Source organism: Cervus canadensis, chromosome 18, assembly GCF_019320065.1.
Source record: "Cervus canadensis isolate Bull #8, Minnesota chromosome 18, ASM1932006v1, whole genome shotgun sequence".
Classification (NCBI taxonomy): domain Eukaryota; kingdom Metazoa; phylum Chordata; class Mammalia; order Artiodactyla; family Cervidae; genus Cervus; species Cervus canadensis.
Genome location: NC_057403.1, coordinates 7,553,298 through 7,575,198, shown reverse-complemented (window position 1 = coordinate 7,575,198; position 21,901 = coordinate 7,553,298). Strand labels below are relative to the sequence as shown.

Sequence of the window (21,901 nt, the reverse complement as noted above, 5' to 3'; positions counted from 1 at the left end):
ATCTCATGCACCACAGGCAGACCTCCTGAGAGCCCTGTGATTCTAGTGCTCTGCTAGAACCTCTACTCTGAACATTCAACTTAAAGCAGCCAAAGGTACCAAATGGCTCCCCAAACTCATCCACTTTCAGGTCATCTAGGTTGAAGCAGTTGGAGGGCTGAATGGAGAAGCTGGTGGTTAAAAAAATAAAAAGTTCTAGCCAAAGTGGAGTCATCAAATAGGGAGACAATGTTAGTGTGGCGGTTCTCATGAACAGTGTCATGGAAGTGACAAGTGACACACCACTGCTGGTTTGGGCCTGCAGGGGATGAGAAATTAGGGCCATGTAGCTCATCCCAGCTCCACCCTGGTCTCTTCACTCTGATGGGATCGAGGACCTGGAGCAGCAAACTGCAGCTTTTAAAGAAAGGGTCAGGCTTACACAGCAAGCAAAGCCTGTGGGCTGGGGTGCTGCTCATAGCAGCACACTTATCACCACACATTCATCACTTTATTCTCCCAACATGAAGTTCACAGAAGCCAAGTCACCCTCCAGGTGGAAAAGATAGGACTGGAGAACTTGGAGGGTGGCCCCTCAGCCAGTGACCTTTTCCACATACCCCATGGCTGAAGCACTTCTCAAGTGTGAGTGGGTGGGTGAGAAGGGCCATGTGAGCAACCTCAGGTCACATGAAGTGGGAAATTTCTTCCAAAAAATGAGCCATAAAGAATATGTTAAGCTATACTCAGTAGACTATTTGTAAATTTGTTAGTCATTCTGGAACTATTACAGGTGTTGTATGTGCGTTCCTGATATATGGAATGTGTAAATAACATATAATCTACTTGTGATACTTTTATATCTTATATATTTCATTAAAAACTAAGATGTCCAGCAAACAAGACAATAGAAGTATTCTAAATATAAAATCAAACAGGTCTGTGTTGTGGTCAGACATTTTGCACTTCTGACAAGCAAGCTTCTGGGGGCAGCTGAGGCTGTTGGTCCATTGTGGGCTCTGAGTATCAAGATTCTAAGGCTCTCACATTAACCATGAGGATGAAGGTCTTGATGTTAGATTTTAATATGTTGGTTATGCATGTGGTAATTTCTAGGGCAGAGGTTCTTGTCAGGGAGTGTTTGATGGGAGGATACCTACATGCTGGCTCTCATGAGTCCTTTGTCCCTCTTCAAGCAGAGCCTCACGCTGCTCCCAGGGACTGAGGTCATTGTGTGAGGCAGGCTTGGGTCTCCTTTAGTAAACATTCTCTTTTTGACAAAATTGCTTAGTCTTGCTCCCCCTTCATGAGATAATGATTGTCTCCTGACCTTGTGACTAGGATTACCCCTTGTTCCCTTGGTAACAGTTACTGTATGTTTGGTTTTCTGGTCCCTAACTTTCCCGAAAGAAGTTTCTTGTACTACAGCCTATATATACTCATAGAAAAATCATTAAAGCACCTTTGCTCCATTAGAGCTTAGGTCCCCGGTCTTTTTATTTTTTCTCTCTCTCTCTCTTTCTTTTACTTTCTTATCGTCGACTCCGTACCACCAGGTTCCAGTCCATTAAAGGACCACAACAAATGGCGCCAAGAAACAGGGACACTGGTATACGTGGCATATGGGGCGGAATGACTCAGGGACCTATAGAGGTCGGTAAGTACTAAGGTGTGGGTCAAGCGGCTGGCCAGCCCCATTATTTTTCTACTTTACTTCACCATTTGTTTAAATTTCAGGGACTTCTGGTTTCACGCCAATGAATAGAGGCTTGCCTTCAAACAGTAGTTGAACATAATCCTTAGTTTCCTGATAAATGCAGTTTTGATTTAGAAATTTGGCTCCAAGTCAAAGAAAATGTTAAATGAGCAGCCAAACAAGGAAAAAATATTCCAATTGATCTCTAGCCCCTATGGGCTCTTATTAAAGCTGTAATTCTGCCATTTCAAGGTACATTCTAGCCCTTCCAATATTCAGCAACAGACAGAACACTTGTTACATAAATATAAATTAATGATTTAACTTTACAAAAGGCCCAATTAAAACAATACAAAATATCTCAAAATTTTCTTACTAGCCCTGCCCCGGCTGCTCCAAATGCTTCTCCTCTGCCAACAGTCGAAACTCCAAAAGTCTCTCCTTTGTTGGAACCTAATGAAAAGTCATGCTAATTTTTAAGCTAGATTAGAAGCTGCTATTTCCCATACTGTAATCGGAGAAGAAACCAAAAAACAGTTAGAGAAATTACTTGCTTATGAGAATGCAAATCAGAAATGTCAAAGAGCTATAGCTGCAATTTGTGAGACTAGGACTATTATTGATTATTTGAAGGCTTGTCACAATCTAGGATCAAAAACTTAAAAGATGCAAATACTAGCTGAAACAATGGTTACTACGTTTTAAAAAAGGGAAATGAAGGATGCTTTACATGTGGAGATAAAAACCATTTAAAAAGGGACTGCCCTAAAAAGGCTAATAAAAAACCTCCAAAAATTTGCCCTTGCTGCCATAGAGGAATGCACTGGGCCAAAGACAGTAAATTTAAATTTGATATTGAAGGAAAACCTCTTCCAGGAAACTCCAAACAGGGGAGCTCCCAGGTCCCCTACAACAACAACCAGGGGCAAATTCTATCTTTTCCCTCAAACCCTCAAAGTCCAGCAGTGCTGCCATTAATATACCAGCCCTAAATGATTTTTTCCTTTACCCTTAAGCAGTCCCTTCTAGAATACCTACTGGACTTTTTGGACCCCTGCCCCCACAAACCTTCAGTCTTTTACTTGGCTGATTTAATTTGGCTTCTAAAAGAATTACTGTTCACCCTGGAATAATTGATTCAAATTATAAAGGAGAAATTCAAATTATGATGTCAGCTCAGATTCTATGGCAATTCAAAAGGGGGGACAAAATTGCTCAATTACTTCTTTTGCCTTACATTTCTATTAACTCCTCTAATAATGTACAGACAGGCAGATTTGGCAATACAGATCAAAAACAATCCTTATGGACATCATTGGTATTTAAATATGTCCGACCAAATATAAATATCAAAATTAATAGTAAAAGATTTTCTGGTCTCCTCGGCACTGGATCTAACATTATTATTATTTCCAAACACTTGTGGCCCAAATCCTGACCTATACAAAAGGTCTCTTGCCAAATTGCAGGAATTTCTCAAACCAAAGTACAAGAAATTTATCAAAATATTCAAATCTACCCATATGATAGACCAAAAGGCCAACCTACAACATTAAGACCTTATGTGATAGATGCACCCCTTAAACTAATAGGAAGGGATTATTTATGCAATGGCAAACTCAGATATGCATTCCACATTTTTCCTAGGGGCCACTACTCATTTAACATACAAAACAATTATTAAAATAATTGAGAAAAATTAAAAAACTGAAAAAAAAACTGAAAAAACTATTTGGACAAAGCAATGGCCCCTTATGAAAGAAAAATTACAAAGCTACTAAAGAACTTATAAACACACAATTAAAATTGAAACATATTGAGGAATCTTGCTCTTTTTGGAACTCTCCTATTTTTGTTATAAAAAGGAGATATAACAAATGGTGTCTCTTAACAGAGTTTAGAAAAGTTAATTCTTTTATGAAACCTATGGGTGCATTGCAACCAGAGATCCCATCACCTATTACTATTCCTCAAAATTGGCACATTATTATTACTGATTCACAAGATTGCTTTTTTAATATATCTTTACACCCTTTAGACTGGGAGAGATTCACTTTCTCTCTCCCTTATCCTGATCATATCAGGCCTCATAAAAGATTTCAGTAGACTATGTTACCTCAAGGTATGCTTAACAGTCCTGCTACTGCTGCTGCTAAGTCACTTCAGTCGTGTCCTACTCTATGCGACCCCATAGACGTCAGCCCACCAGGCTCCCCCATCCCTGGGATTCTCCAGACAAGAGTACTGAAATAGGGTGCCATTGCCGTCTCCATAACAGTCCTAGTATTTGTCAAAATTTTGTAGCCAAGGCTTTACTTCCTATGTGACAGCAATTCCCTCATGCATATATCATTAATAATATACTATAGCTACAAAAAGGAGAAATGATATTTTTGACACTGAATGGCTATGATATTCTTTAGACTCCGGAGAAAACTGATTAAAATAAAATCTTTTTTGAAATTGCAAAACCGGTTCTTCTTGCACGTGCAGTTAGGAAAAGGTTAATTTGTTAACATATTTTTTTGGAGCTCCAGTTCTGCCTGAGAAACAACAATAGGCCTAAGAAAAAACCTTAAGTTAACTCTTATCATGTCCTTGGGATACACAGCCCACTCTATCTAGGACTCCAGCCATTAACAAATTGGTGGAGCTCAAAATAAATAAATAAAACAAAAAGATATTTTAAATTTCAAATGGAGAACTATGCCTATGTATCTAAAATTATCTATGTCTCAATGTATGTCTTTGTTTTGGATAATATAAAGTTAATAAGCTCTATTTAAATTCAACTTCACATGAACTGAAAAGTATTCAATATTAAATATGATGTTTATTTAAATATAAATATAATTTAAATATAATTATTTGTTAATTTAATTAAGACATGTCTTAAGTCATTAACATTATAGAATACTTTTATTATGCCTTGGTTTAAGGTAAACTAAGTTTGTCAACAAAAAGGTAACTCTTTATATATATATACAAATATATAAATGAGATGAAAACTTTTAGATAAGCTCTATTAGAAATGATTATATTTTTAATAGAATAATCTATTATCTATAACCTAAAACAATCTCTTAGGATTGGAGTGACTTAGGTTTCTGGAGTTGTACTGAACTAAATAGTGGAAGTTTGTTGAATGGCTGGGTCATTTCCAAATGAAGTAGGATTTTGAAGCATTAAATGCTGAACATTGGCTTACCCTTACAAGGGGTTTTTCTTGCAGAAGAGCTGAAGAGATTTTGAACTGTTAATGAATATAAATATATATTTATATAGGAATGGATATATATATATATAATATAATATGATTTGATAAATATATTCAACAATCTATAAAATACTTAGGTAGATCACAATGAAAACCACAAAGTATGATGTGTTTATTTGAAATAAACATTGCATTTGTTTATTGTGCTATCATATTTTGTTTTGGCCTTTTAACTTTTCAAGATATTTAGTGCTGGAATTTTAAAAAGGCTTATGACAAATGAAAGAAAATTTTATGGCAAATAAATGTAACTCATTGTCCTGAACTTTCTTCCTCTTCCTTCTTACGTGTCTCGATCTATACAAATTCTTCTTTTCTAGGGGCAACACCTCTCTAAGGTAAAACTACACAACATGTTATAACCCACCTACCTATCAACTTACTTCGTGATAATGAGACACACTGTAACTGCAAATAAAAAATTAACTAAGAGGAAATACACAGGAATACTTTTATCTTCCTTATCCAGAACAAACTTTACTAGATTCTAATGTAATATAGTCTTTAAGCCTATAACTATTATTAATATGACTTTATTTCTGTTTGCAATATGTAAGATTCTTAAAACAAAACGAAAACAACATAAAAAGACACCATTTCCCGAATAAATTATTTGTTCCTATGAATATCAAAAACGTAAAATATTCACCTTCTTTTCATGTCTGTCTTGAAAGTATAATCATCTTCTTTAACACACTGAACAGTGAGATTCAACAGTTGCTAAGCTGCATTTCTTTTTCAAGGACAAGGTCAAATATATTTGAATGTGAGCAACATTTCATTTGTCCAGTTGTTCTGCACCACCTTTTCAATAATTTCACTTAGGAAAAAATATTTGAATGGTTACTCCTAAACCTTTGCCCCAAATAACACAAACCACAGCCAAATACCAGTCCCAAACAGATTTCTGAGTGATTTTTTTCTTTTGGACTGAAATATTTCCTTAGAATGTTTTCATCATTATTCTATTTATATATAATATAATATAATTTAAAAAATATGTTCAACGGTCTATAAAATGCTAACATACAAGACATTTCATGGTTGCTATAAAAAAGTAAAATATATGCTTTTAATAAAAAGATATAAAAAATGGCAAATAAAATGATAAATACAAAATTTTTTTTAATTGTTAAAACATTATAACATTATAAACATTATAAAATAAAGTGGTATTTACATAAGCTTTACTAGACTAGTTTTTCATTGTTGTTCTAGCTACAGCAAATGTTCTTTTTCCAAATTAAACCAAATTAAAAACAAAAAAAAAAATTCTGAAAAAACAATATTTAACAAAATTAACTTTAGTCAACAGATACATTCAAACTACAAATATATTAAAAAATACAGCTAAAATGCTTGGGTAAATCACAATAAAAACCACAAAATATGGTATGTTTATTTAAAAAAAACATTACATTTGTTTATTATGCTATCATACTTTGTTTTGGCCTTTTAACTTTTAAAGATATTTAGTGTTAAAATTTTAAAAAGGCTTATAACAAATAAAAAAAATTTTTATGACAAATTGATGTAACTCATTGTCCTAAACTTTCTTCCTCTTCCTTCTTACATGTCTCGATCAATACAAATTCTTCTTTTCTAGGGGCAACACCTCTCTAAGGTAAGACTACACAACTTGTTATAACCCACCTATCAACTTACTTCACGATAATAAAAACACCTAATTCTATAAAAACAGACAATGACTCTGCCTATATTTCTAAGCAGTTCAAACAATTTTTACCTTCATTCTCTATTAAACAGATTGCAGACATTCCTTATAGTCCACAAACACAAAACATGATTAGACAAACACATTACACACTGTAGCTACAAATAAAAAATTAAATAAAAAAAAATACACAAAAACACTTTTGTCTTCCTTGTCCAGAACAAACTTTACTAGATTCTGGTGTAGTGTAGTCTTTAAGCCTATAACTATTGTTGGTGTGACTTTATTTCTGTTCCCAATCTGTAAGATTCTTAAAGCAGGACAAAAACGACATAAAAAAAAAAAAAAAAGACACCATTTCCCGAATGGATTATTTGTTCCTAAAAATATCAGAAATGTGGAATGTTTGCCTTCTTTTAAGGTCTGTCTTGAAAGTGTAATCATCCTCTTTAACACACTAAACAGTGAGATTGAACATTTGCTAAGCTGCATTTCTTTTTCAAGGACAAGGTCAAATATATTTGGATGTGAGCAACATTTCATTTGTCAAGCTGTTCTACATCACCTTTTCAATAATTTCACTTAAGAAAAAATATTTGAATGGTTACTCCTAATCCTTTGCCCCAAATAACACAAACCACAGCCAAATACCAGTCCCAAACAGATTTCTAAATGATTTTTTTTTTCACCATAATTTTGGTGATTGTCTTAACAATTATATTTGTTGTCTACCGTTGCCTTCATGCAAAGATTGTCAAAACTAAACAAACTCTGATGGTCAGAACTCTTCTTACAAATATTATAAATAAATAAGGGGGAATTGTCAGGGAATGTTTGACGGGAGGATTCCTACATGCTATCTCTCATGAGTCCTTTGTCCCTCTTCAAGCGGAACAGCACGCTGCTCCCAGGGACTGAGGTCATTGTGTGAGGCAAGCATGAGTCTCCTTTAGTAAACATTCTCCTTAGGACAAAACAGCTTAATCTCCTTCCCCTTTCTTGAGATATAGATTGTCTCCTGACCTTGTGGTAACAGTTGCTGTACATTTGGTTTTCTGATCTCTATCATTCCCGAAAGAAGTTTCTTGTACTGCAGCCTACATATACTCATAGAAAAATCATTAAAGCACCTTTGCTCCATCAGAGCTTAGGTCCCCGGGTCTTTTTGTCTCTCTCTTTCTCTCTTTCTCTCTTTCACTTTCTTATCGTCGACTCCGCACCACAAGGTTCCGGTCCATTAAAGGACCCCAACAATTATCACTTTCTTTTCGTTTTATAATTATTATTAATATAGCCTTATTTGTTTTAAACTTAACACAAGGAGATGTTTTGACAAAAGCAAAAAACAAAAAACAAACAAAAAAAGGAAGTTTTGAAACATTAAAGGACACCTCCTTTCCTTTGCCCATTTGCTATCAAGACGGGTTAACTAATCAATGGAAATCTAAGAAACTAATCTTACAGGGAAAGGGGTATGCTTCTATTTCTCCAGATGGATCCAACGAGCTCACATGAATTCCTCTTCAGAAGAGTCAACCTAAGGGGGCCCCCAGCATTCAGACTATAGATGAAACAAGAAAAAACCCAGGAAGAAAGAATTCCAATACAAGCCATGGCGACATTAAAAATTTCCAAAAAATGCTGCACTGGACATCATCGACCTTATGATCTCCCTACTTGGGGACAGATAAAAACCCTTACTAATCAAACTGAAAATCTGATTTCTCAACAGGGAATGCCTCAGAATCCTGAAAATATTTTTCTTCGCTATGCTTGCTTTGCTTGCTTTTGCTTCCCCTGCTCAGGCTGACTTGATTGATCACACTTACTGGGCTTATATATCTACACCCCCTTTTTTATTGTAGGTTATAAAATGGACAGATATAGGACCAATCATATCCACTAACGAGTCAACACACATGCCCCCTCCTTGGAACTTGGAGGGGCCCTCTCATCCTGAAGAAAAAGAAAAACTAATTAATGTCTTTCTAGGTTATGAAATCCTTCCTTTGTGTATGGGCACAACAGAATTATGCATAAACATTAGCCAACAAACTTAGGCCTTCCCCTGCCTCCAAAAGAGGACTTTCTGATGCTTCTTGGATTACTTACTGCCCTTTCTTTGTCCATGAGTCATGTTTATACTACTAAAACTTTAGGGAAAGAATTAAAGAAAAAACAAATAACACTATGCAAAGGGTTTACTAATAAGAACTTTAAATACATTCCTGTCCATTAAGACAAATGTCAGGCCAAATCAGGAAAATTAATGTTTATAACTAATCATACAATTGTCAATTGGGGACCCCATAGTATGTGGTTATTGAACTGCTCAGATGATATTAACAATACTATGTATGATTATATTACTCAAGTAACATGGAAGGTTACTAATACTACAATGGAACCTTACCATGACAGAGGACTTCTTGGCTAGCTTGACAATGGAATGGCCCCCACCTCGTCCTCAAATCATCCTTGATAAACAGATTGGACCTAAGCAATGGGACATCTGAAAACTTGCTGCAAACACCAAAGAACTTGGGACTTGGACCAGACATTTCACAGGGACCGATCATAGCTATAGCAATTATTTCTTTCACTATAATCAATCATATTTTATACAAGCCTATGTTCCACTTCCTTTTGTTGTAGCTATAGAAAATTTACAATTCAATAAGACTTTACGTTCTGTAACTTGCATAACTTGCAGATTATATACTTGTCTTAACTCCTCTACTTCTTTAAGATATGATTCTCTTTTAATTCTTCAATCTCGACGTAGTCTATGGTTACCAATAAATCTCCAACGGCCCTGGGAAGAAGGTCCCATGGCTGGACTTGCTTCCTGGTTGCTTACTAAATTTCTCTGGCGATCTAAACGATTCATTGGATGGCTGATTTTTAGTATTTTGGGATTAATAGCCATTTGCACCACTGCTGCTGTCACTGGTGTTGCTTTACAAACCTCTATTCAGACACATAATTTTATTGAAAATTGGACTAAAGATGCCCATACTATATGGGCCACTCAGACTCAGATAGATGAGAAAGTTCAAGAAGAAATACAGGAACTGAAAACAGCCATTGAATGGGTTGGAGATCAATTAACAGATGTACAAAAACAGGTGATGATAAAATGTGACTGGAACTCTACTCAATTTTGTGTTACTCCTGTTCATTTCAATAATAGTGCCTACAACTGGGAACAAATCAAGTTTCATTTACAAAACATACATGATAATGCCTCTCTGAATGTACAATTACTACAAAAAGAACTATTTGAAACCCTTTCTAATAATCTGCCCTCTTCCATTGATATGGAAACTTTAGCTAAACAATTAGCTGATCAATTATCTGGGCTAGACCCACGTGGATGGTTTCAAAGCCTTACTCATAGCATTGGGTCTGGAACCATAATTCTGGTGATTGTCTTAACAATTATATTTGTTGTCTACCGTTGCCTTCATGCAAAGATTGTCAAAACTAAACAAACTCTGATGGTCAGAACTCTTTTCATGAATATTAATAAATAAATAAGGGGGGATTGTCAGGCAGTGTTTGACGGGAGGATGCCTACGTGCTGTCTCTCATGAGTCCTTTGTCCCTCTTCAAGCGGAACAGCACGCTGCTCCCAGGGACTGAGGTCATTGTGTGAGGCAGGCTTGGGTCTCCTTTAGTAAACATTCTCTTTAGGACAAAACTGCTTAGTCTTGTTCCCCTTTCTTGAGATATGGATTGCCTCCTGACCTTGTGACTAACATTACCCCTTGTTCCCTTGGTAACGGTTGCTGTACGTTTTGTTTTCTGATCTCTATCATTCCCGAAAGAATTTTCTTGTACCACAGCCTATATATACTCATAGAAAAATCATTAAAGCACCTTTGCTCCATCAGAGCTTAGGTCCCTGGGTCTTTCTCTCTCTCTCTCTCTCTTTTACTTTCTTATCATTGACTCCATACCACCAGGTTCTGGTCCATTAAAGGACCCCAACAGGTTCTCAGCCAGGAGGGATTTTGCCTTCCACTTTGTATGCCATGCTGGAGACATTTCTGTTCACGGAGAAGGGGTGGTGCTGTGACTGCTGACTAGTGAGTGGATGCTAGGGATGCTGACAAACTTCCTAAAGCACAGCCTCCACAAGAAACTATCCAGCTGAAAACCTCAGTAAGTACTCAGGTGGGGAAATACTACACTAGGGAAACTTCTAAAAGCAAGCAGAGTCAGTGGATTCCAAACAAGAAGAGGGGAGAAATGAATTAGTAAAATAAATCCTAAGTCAATCAGCAAAGAGGTGATTAGAAAAAGAAACATAGAAGAATAGAAGAAATAGAAAGCATAAAGGGACATGGCCAATTTAGGTGCAAATATATTCGTTTAGCATATTAAGTATAACTGGAATTATCAGTTAACAAAGATTGTCAGACTAGATATTCCAAAAAATGTGCCATTTATAATTGCTATATATAAAACCTAAGGATGCAGAAAGTTTTAAATAAAAGGATGGCAAAAGCATGGCATGAAAATACTAATCAAAAGAAGCTGATGCATCTATATTAATTTCAGAGAAACAAGGCTTGACATGAAAAGGTCTTGCTCAGTATAAAGAAGCAGTTTCATAATGATAAAAGACTGAATTCACCAAAAATACAAAATGTCTTCATTTTATGCCTCTATAAACATGGCTTCAAAATATATAACACAAAAAACAAAACAGGAAGAGCGGGCAATTCTAGAATTAGAAGTGGGAGTTAAGCAATTTCCTCAATATTAATTTGCTAAAAGCTGAATTAATTTAGATATGAATGTGAGGCGAGCAGAAGTAACGCCATGGCAGGCAGCTTAGATTAGGAGTAGGCCTTCCTACTTCTGGGTGGTAAGATTATCAGGCCACCTGGATACAATCAATCAGCTTTTGCTTAACACTGACCGCTGTTTGCCAATTAGGAAATTAGGAACGGGGCGGAAACCCCCCACCCCCCAACCCCGCCAACCCCGGGAAAGTCCTGCTCGCCTGAAAGTTTTGACCAGTGAAATTGCTTTGCAAACTTGTAACCAATCCGCTTAAACCAACTACCAACGGCGTGTGCTCACCCTATAAATTTGTGTAACAGCTTGGGCTCGGGGCTCTCTGACCCCGCACCACTGCGTTGGATGAGGCAGGAGCCCTGACTTCAGTCAGCAATAAACTTCCCTTTTTGCGAGTTGCATTGTCTGGGAGCCTTCTCTCTTCCCGCTCAGGGATTCGGACATTGGGCATAACAATGAATACCAGGTCTGTCTATCACAAACAATAAATCTGGCATTTTGGACTTTGCAGAATGTTGCTCCCATTGCTGACTACACCTCTTAAAGACACAAAGGGATTTACAAAACTCGGCCACATATTGGGCCCAAAGTAAGTCTTGGCTGTAATCAAAGGATTTTTTAAAATACCAAACATATCCTCTAATTATAGTGCAATGAAGATAGAAATTGATAGCGAATGTGTTAGAAAGTCTTCTTGAAAACAGCACTTGAAACGGTTATCCCTCAGTATATGTGGATTCACCCCAGAAATGCCCGATGAATACCAAAATCCATGTATGCTCAAGCCCCTTACGTTTAACAATTGCACACAACCTAGACACATCCTCTTGTATACTTTAAATCATCTCTAGATTGCTTATAATACCTACTGCAATGTAAATGACTCAATGGATATGAGTTTGTGCAAAACCAAGGAGACAGTGAAGTACAGGGAAGCCTGGTGTGCTGCAGTCCACGGGGTTGCAGAGAGTTGGACACGACCGAGCGACTGAACAATAAATGCGGCAAGTACAAGTTCTGATGTTTGAAACTTTCTGGAATTTTTTTTCCAAATATTTTTGACCCAAGGGTATGGAGGGCCAACGGGGGTGTAAATAACTTTCTGGAGAGGAGAGAAAACAATTCTGTTTGATTCTTACAAATCCACTTACCTAGACCAGGGTAGCCAGATAGGGCTTGGTGATGGTTGCTTTTCATAGAGACATAATTCATATACCATAAAATTCATCTTTTTACAGGGCACAACTGCATAGGTGTTAGTATATTTATCAAGTGGGGGAATCATCTCCACTAACTCCAGGACATTTCATCACCTCCAGAAGAAACCTGATACCCATTAAGGAGTCATTGTCCATTGCCCGCCCCCGACCCCTGACCTCAGCTACTTTGTCTCCAGAGATTTACCTATGTGGACATGTCCTGTAAATGAAAGCACACCACGTCAGCCTTTTGTGTGTGCCTCCTTTTGCTCAGCAAAATCTTTTTATTTTTTTTTTTTCTGTCAGGTTCCAACATGTTGTCGCACATGTCAGTACTTCACTTATTTTTATAGCTAAGAAATATCCATTATATATATTTACCCATTCATCAGTTGATAAACATTTGAACGGGTTCCACATTTTGACTTGTGAACAATCTTACCGACATTTTTTTACGAGCTCTTGTGTGGCCATGTTTGCAGTTCCCTCGGGAATATGCCTAGCAGTGGAATTGGCTTGGTAATGTTTTCCGAAGTGGGGTGTACCATTTTACATCCTCATCAGCAGTATGAGGATTCCAGTACTTCCACACCCTCACCAAACACCTGCTACCATCTGCAATAATACAAATGATTTTCATGTTGATCCTGTATCCTGCCATCTTGCTAAACATGTTTGCCGCTGTGTTGTGCTGAGTTGTGACCGGCTCTCTGTGGCCCCGGGGACTGTAGCCCGCCAGGCTCCTCTGCCTCTGCAGTTCTCCAGGCAAGAATACTGGAGTGGGTGGCCATTTCCTTCTCCAGGGGATCTGGCTGACCCAGGATCAAACCCGCATCTCTTAAGTCTTCTGCATTGGTAGGTGGATCCTTTACCACTAGCACCACCTGGGAAGCCCAAACACAGGTAGCTTTCTTTTCTTAGTGGATTTGTTAGGATTTCTTATGTATAAGATCATGTCACCTGCAAATAGTTTTACTTCTTCCTTTCCAATCTGCAAGCCTTTGCTTTTCCTTGACTAAATATTCTGGATAGAACATCCAGTATGGTCTGCAGAAGTGGCAAGAATATTTTATTCCTGATCTTATGAGGAAAACACTCAGTCTTTCATCTCTAAGTATTGTTAACTGTGCAGTTTGGGAGATGCCTTTTATCAGATTAAGGAGGAGGTTCCCTTCTATTCCTAGTTCGAGTGTTTTTAATCACAAAAAGGGGTTAGATTTTGCCAGATGCTTTTTCTGCATCACTTGAGATGATTATGTGGTTCTCCCTGCATTTTATTCTACTGACATGGTATATGACATTGACTTTCTTGATATTAAACTAACCTTTAATGTTTGAGATAAATTACATTTGGTCATGGTATACAATTCTTTTTATATGCTGCTGAATTCGGGTTGTCAGCATTTTTGTATCTATGTTTCTAAGAGATAAATGCTCTGTAGATTTCTTTCATTTTGGTGTTTTCATCTGGCTTTAGCTATCAGGGCAATATTGGCCTCAAAGTAAGCTGGGAAGTGCTTCCTCCCCTTCTGTTTTTGGAAGAGTTTGAGAAGAACTGGTTATTATTTTTGCAAATGTTTTGGTAGAACTCAGTGAAACCATCGGGGCCTGTGCTTCTCTTTGGGGGTGGTTTTTACTATTAATTCAGTATATTCCATGTATTCCAGACACAAGGACATTTCTGCTGTACACTCTATTCCACAGAAAAGGGATAAAACTCTACACAGCAGTCTCAGTCAGCTTTTGTCAATAGAGCAGTTCAGGTCAGATCAGATTCTGCCCCCAGTGACTCATATAAAAGAATTTCTGCAATGTGCATTACAGCTCCTACAGTGCTACTAAGCCAGCCATGGCCCACTGGTCCTCATCTAACTTGTAGGGCCAGCTTCTGTCTTTGGCTGGGCTGAAGAGGCTCTTAAACTACCAGAGGAAACTGAGGCATTTTCTTTCCTCTGGGACATTTGTGGAGTTCTGGTCTGGTCGCTCTGTAAGAGCCCACATCACACCCACAACACACTCTGGGTCTGTTCTTCCATCTGGAATACACAGCTGGGCAGGGGAGGACTGATGACAGGCATGTGCTGAGACTTTGGATATTCTGATGAGAACCAGGGACAGGAGAGATGGGCCTTCCTTCCGGCTGCTCTTTGTGTAATTTCTTGTGGGTTAGGAAAGGGGAAGTGGCATCAAGTCCACTTCCTCAATCCCTCAGCCCTCTGTCATCAACCACTGCCCAGCTGAGGTCTTCACCTCCAGGACCATCATCCCAGCCTCTTCCCTGGCTCCAGGCTTTGTTGACCCTGGAAAGATCTCCCCAAGTCTTACTGGTCCCCGTCCCTCAGGGCAAGTTCAAGCCCCTCACCCTGCTATTTAGAGGCTCCTCAGCATCTGACCCCTACACTCTGACTCCTCCACATTCATTGTGCCACTCGGTCTCACTTTCCCACTCTGCACACCGAGTTACTTGTTCCCCTGACAAATGAGAAGACAGGCCTTCCAGGTAGAGGTTCATGTTACAGGCAAAAGACTGGAGATGCTGAAGCATGTGTGGGTTTGCAGGAACCAAGAACATTTCCCAGGGAGTGGGGACTGCTGAGACTGGGAAGATCTGAATCCTGGGTGCCAAGGTGACTGCATCCTTCCCTTTACTCCCCTAATCCAGGTGTCACCAAGTCCAAATCTGCCTCCTTGGGAATCTCGTCACCCTCATTACCTGCCACTTCCCTCACTCTACCTGCTCCACCTCGCTTAGACCAGAATTCTCTCAGGTTTCCTAGCCTCCTCCTGCCCTTCATTCGGATGCTGTCACTACTTTGCCAAAACCCCCTGTGATTTCTTCTGTCTTCCAGGCTAAAGCTTCCATCTTCAGCTCACTCCAAAATACACGCCCTGGAGTCAGCCTCATCTCCTTATGCTCTCGATGCCTCTGCGCATCAGCAGTGGAGCTCAGCTATCTCTGGACCACACATGTGAGGACTGTGACATCAGCAGTCTGCAAAGGACCACACTCAGTGCTCACATCTTGAGCAGCCCCTCCCACACTGACTCGGGCTTGGCCATGTGACTTGACTTGGCCTGTGAGGTAAGCAGAAGTTTAAAGGCACTTGGAACCTGTGACTTGTTCTCTTAGAAATTGCTCTGGAGCCATGCGCCATTGAATAAAGAGATCCAGTCACCCTGGAGCAGCCAAATGCTGGGAGAGGTACACCAGGCCTTGGCTGAGGGCTAGACTCGGGAGTGAAGAAGTCACTTTGAATGTCGCAAGAGTGAAGAAGTCACCTTGAACGTTGCAGCCCCAGCAGACACCACACAGAGCAGATCCTTCCCGATGAGCCAAGCCCAGACTGCAGAATGATGAGGGATGATACATATCACTGTTTTAAGTCACTAAGTGTTGGGGGATGGGTTGAAAGGCAGGAAAATGTAAGTGGGACACCACGGATCATTCATTATTGGCAGGCTGCTGGCTAAGCCAGAATATTCAACATCATGCTGCAAGTGATTACACTACCCATGGCCCCACCCCATTAACTCCTCACTCACTCAGTCCTTCAAGTATTTACATTTAGGAAGGCACATGTATGTGTGTGTGAGGCAGCAGGGTGCAGAGAGCATTAGGCTGAGGTTACCCACAGGCCCTGTCCTTAGGAAATGAATGTCAGCTAGCATGAAGAAGAAGAGGGTCTCCTTCGCCCTCATCCCCCAGGGTTTGATCTGCTCTAACAAACAGTAGGGACTCAGTAACATGAGAGCTGAGCTGGTGAAAGCAACCTGCCACCAAACACCAAGGTCCCCGCCACCCTGCAAGGCCAGATTTCACTCGGGTGCCACGTCCTCTGTGAAACCTTACACATACCATCTGTGTCATCTGTTGCTCCTTCCGAGGGCTCTTTGGAACCTGCATCAGTTAAACTCTGGGTGACTTGCCAAGTGATGAAACCCCAAAGTAACTTATACATTTAACTCTCCCATGTGATGGGTAACCAGAGTGGGCCTCAACAGCATCAGGAAACCTGGGCTCCTCCCGTGTTGTCCTGCTGCCTTGCTGGGCCTGCACTTCTCAGATCACTTCCTGGCCTGAGATGGCTGCACCCACTCCTGCCATCAGGTCCACATTCCAGAGCACAGGAAGGAGGAGGAAACATTATTTCCCCACTTAGGACGCATTGTAGAAGATGCCCATGTCACTTCTGTTCACATATTACTGGTCCGAATTTAGGATTGCCAGTTTTGATGTCAAAAAGTGTCTCAGGAGAGTTGTTGTAAGAATCATTAGGTTCCAGTGAAGGAGAGACTTTTGGATTTGTGCCTGCTGGCAGAGGAGGAGCATTTGGAGCAGCCGGGGCATGGCTTGTAGGAAAATTCTGAAATATTTTATGTTGTTCTAATTGGGCCTTAGTAAAGTTATATCATTTAATTCATATTCATGTAATAAGTGTTCTGTCTGTTCTTGAATATTAGGAAGGCTAGAAGTTACCTTGAAATGGCAGAATTACAGCTTTAATGAGAGCCCAAAGGGGCCAGAAATCAATTGGAATATTTTTTTCTCAGTTTGGTGCCTCGTTCAACATTTTCTTTCACCCAGTGCCAAAATTCTAAATCAAAACTGTCTTTATCAGGGAACCAAGGATTCCAGTTAAACATTGTTTAAAGGCAAGCTTCTATTTGTTGGCATGAAACCAAAAGTCCCTGAGCTTTAAACAAATGGTGAAGAAAAGTAGAGAGATGATGGGGCTTTCCAAACGTTTGAAGTTTAAAGTTTAATCTTCAAGTTTGAAGTTTAAAGGTTAAAGTTGGAAGTTTAAAGTAGAGAAATGAGGGGGCTTTTTAGCCGTTTGTCCCATATCTTAGTACTTACTGACGTCAATAGGCCCTGAGTCACTCTGTCTGAGATTCCACGTATACCAGAGTCCCTGTTCTGGCCACCACTTGTTGGGGTCATTTAATGGATACAGAGAGAGACAAAAAAAGGCATGGGGACCTAAGCTCTGATGGAGCAAAGGTGCTTTAATTATCTTTTTGTGAGTATATGTAGACTGTTGTACAAGGAATTTTTTTCGACAATGATAAAGATCAGAAAACTAAATGTACAGCAACCATTACCAAGGGAACAAGGGATTAACGATGGTCATAAGGTCAAGAGACAATCCATAGCTCAAGAAAGAGGATCAAGACAAAGTAGTTTTCTCATAAAGAGAATGTTTACTGAGGGAGACCCAAGCCTGTCTCACATACTGACCCCAGCCCGTGGAGCAGCTTGCTGTTCCACAGATAAGGAACAGAGGATTTATGAGAAACAGCATGTAGGAATCCTCCTGTTAAACATCACCTGACAGGAAGGGAGGCCTGGTATACTGCGGTTCATGGGGTCGCAAAGAGTCAGACATGATGAGCGAGTGAACTGAAATAAAATGAATCGAAAATCTTGCAGAAAACAATGTCCAGGACTTGAGGGTGTCACATGCAAGCCTATGAAACATTTTTTAAAATAAAATCTATCCTTCTTAAACTCTTCCAAAAAGTTGAAGAGGAGGGGACCACTCTTAAATTTATTCTATCAGGCTATCTCTACACTGATATCAGTACTATAATGAGACCCTACAGAAAATTGCACATCATTTTCTTGATGAATATGGTTGAAAAAAGTTTTCAAGAAAATATTAGCAGGCAGAATTCAACAATCTATAAAGTGTATCATAAATGATTATCATGTAGCATTCTTCCAGAGATGCAAGTATGGTTAAAAATCCACAAATCAATCCACGTGACACAGCACATTTCAAAAAGGAAGAGAAACACAAGATTGTGTCAACAGATGTAGAAAAAGCATTGACAAAATCGAACATCCATTCACGGTAAATACTCTCAGAAAAATAGTCATAGAGAAAATACATCTCAACATAATAAAGGCCATTTATGACAAACCCATAGAGGTGGATATCTGAAAGCACTTTCCTCTAAAATCAGGACCAAGGGGAGGATGCTCACTCTTGCCACTCTGGTTTAACAAGGGGGAGGTCCTAGCCACAGCATTTGTACAAAATTGTAATAAGAGACATCCAACACGTAAGAGAAGTAACACTGTCACTACTACAGAGAAATGATACTTTATATAGAAAACCCTAATATCTCCACCAGAAAGCTAACTAATGAATTCAGTACACACAAACACACAAACACGCACACACACACACACACAGTGGAATATTCCTCACGGCTTAAGAGTAAAATCTTGCTGCTTCTAACATAGATGGACCTGGATATCATTGTTTAGTGAATTAACTCAGACAGAGAAAGACAAATACTTTATATTATCACTTGACATATGGAATCTAAAACTAGTACAAAAAGATGAAAATAATGAAGTAGAAAAAACTCTCACACATAGATAATAAACTAGTGTTTACCAGTGGGGAGAAAAGTGGGAGGGGGCAAGACAGAGTAAAGATTCAGAAGTACACACTATCATGTATAAAATAAATAAACTACAAGGACATACTTACAGCACAGGGAATGTGGCCAATAGCTCATAATAGCTTAAAACAAAGTATAACCTATCCTCTGCCACTACCATAATACAGTAAATCAACTCTAATTCAAAGAAAAATTTAACATAAAAGAAGAGTTCTGCATTGTGATATGTGGTTGTGATGGCAGGCATATTACAATATTTACATGTAACAAATTACCAAATCTTATACTTTAAATTTACACAATGTTATATGTCAAATATATTTCAGTTTGAAAAATCTCCTGAAATATAGTTTTCTTTCAGCATGATTTTTATTGTACTTCACTTCAACTGCTCATTTCTACATGAAAATATTTTAATGTGCTAATCTCCCTGCAAGACTCTTTCTAATAAATACTGCCATCTCTCTTAACATTTAAATCAGTTCTAATGAGGTGGATGAAACTGGAGCCCATTATACAGAGTGAAGGAAGCCAGAAAGAAAAACACCAAAAAGTATACAAAGGCATATATATGGAATTTAGAAAGATGGTGATGATAACTCTATATGCAAGACAGAAAAAGAGACACAGATGTATAGCACAGAATTTTGGACTCTGTGGGAGAAGGCGAGGGTGGGATGATCTGAGAGAAAAGCATTGAAACGTGTATTATCAATTGTGAAACAGATTGCCAGTCCAGTTTTGATGCATGAGACAAGTGCTCAGGGCTGGTGCCCTAGGATGACCCTAGGAGCAAGGTGGGATAGAGGTGGGAGGGGGGTTCAAGATGAGGAACACATGCAAATCCATGACTGATTCATATTAATATATGGCAAAAATCACTACAATATTGTAAAGTAATTAGTCTCCAACTGATATAAATGAAGGAAAAAGAAAAAAAAATGTTAACTCTAAACTTGTAACTGGCTTCCAAACACTTACCTAATTTTACCTTCGAGTGCTAACCAAGGTATTCTTTACTCTGTAAGGACATCAATTTGTTCAATTTTATTTCTGACTACTGTACACATTGATCCATTTTCATGTATACTTTAATCTATAATTCCATACCTAATTCATTTCTGGGAAATTTGGTTAGACTAAAAGTAACATATTTGGACACTTCATAATATGCAGATTATTTCAAGGCCTGTTGTTTATTGCATAAACATGAACTCTTTTTCTACAAGAAAACTTCACTGATATATTCATATTTCATGACAATATATTTCAATTGGTCTTTATATTGAAGAAGATACTTGGCATGTCCGGTATAATATTATCTTGAGATTCAAATTTTAAATTAGGATTCTGAGGGTAAATAAATGAACTGGCAACTGATCGTAATAGAAATAAATAAAATTCACACTTTTCTCATAATAGTAGAGGACTTTGCATTTCTTACCCAGGCCAAATAGAGTCTGTGTACACTGGAGTTCTGGCTCATGAGCAGAAAGGGGCTGACAGTTGGGAAACACGCTGCAATTATTATACTCATGTCCACAAGGAACCGGCTGGGCTGATCAAAAAGACCAAAAAGAACTTGAAAGGTGGAGGAAAGAATATAAAAGTAGACAAAGGTGCTCCCGAGCAGAAGGATGAATTTAGTAGCTCTGGACTCAGGGGAGGACCTGGAGGAGGCATCAGTCCTACGAATGTGCTGGACCTGCTGCTTATGTCTGTACAGGATGAGAACCATGGAGCTGACGACCCAGAGCATGAGCCCCAAACATAAAACATCAGGGAACAACAGCAATGCTGCATATAAAGCGTCTTCAGACTTGTCATTAACAATAGAAGAACAGTAGCCAAAATCTCTTTCCTCTGTGATGTTTTTGTCACTCCTTTGCCAGTCATATGGAAAGGAAAAATGACATTTACCAGCATTTGCAGGATCCAACACAGGAAAATAGAGAGAACCATGTATTTGGGAGCTGTTACTTTCAGCGCTGCCCACCTGGAGTTCCAGGGACTGATCGTGATCACCTGAAAGACACTCAAGAGGCAGATGCTACTGATGGGCACTCCCCTCCCCACTCTGTGCAGAAAGAAGAGAAGTTTGCAGCCAACATCACTGTGGATATGCTTCGACCCAAAGACTGCCATTGTCTGGGGTACCCCTTTAGAGAGGAGGACCAAGGAGTTGGCCACAATGAGGTGCTTAAGGATCAAATCTGTGGACATTAACCTGTAACCCATGAAGTAAAGGACGATATAACTGCAAAGGAGTGAGAAATTCCCCAGGATTCCAACCACGATCTGTGTTAAGATGATCATGCCTATTATGAAAAAGCTGCTGGCCATCCTTTCAGTTCACAGTCACTGGTACTTTTGAGTTAGAATGTCCTGTGTGGGAATATGAGGCATGGGTTACATGCATCGTGTCAACTGAAATCCAATATTCTCCACTTAACAATAGTTCCACTTGGAAATATTTGCTTCTTGTGTTTCTGTTACCAGCAGCCTTTAAAGGGTTTCATGTATAACATTTAAAGAGAACTAATATGTAAAATTAATCAATGAAGATACTCATGTGATCACTTCTTTATTCTTCACAAATTTATCAGGCAGGAACTAAAGGGACCTTAGTTATAGAGATGAGTGTAACCTACCCCCAGACAGGTTAAATTTTTGTCAAACCTGCTTCTTAGTGCAGAGTGAGGACTATATCCCATTGGGCTACTCAGGACAGTGGTTTGAGGAACCTCCCAGGTGCTTAAATCATTAAGACCCTGCCTTCCATTGCAGAGGGTCCAGTTCCATCCCTGGTCCAGGATCTAAGATCTCATGAACTTTGATGAACAGCCAAAATC

General features: G+C 38.9%; 1 pseudogene; it reads right to left on the bottom strand.

Annotated features, from left to right (window-relative positions):
- Window positions 1–20,582: 20,582 nt before the first annotated feature.
- LOC122420448 lies at window positions 20,583–21,392 on the bottom strand (annotated as a pseudogene).
- Window positions 21,393–21,901: the final 509 nt, after the last annotated feature.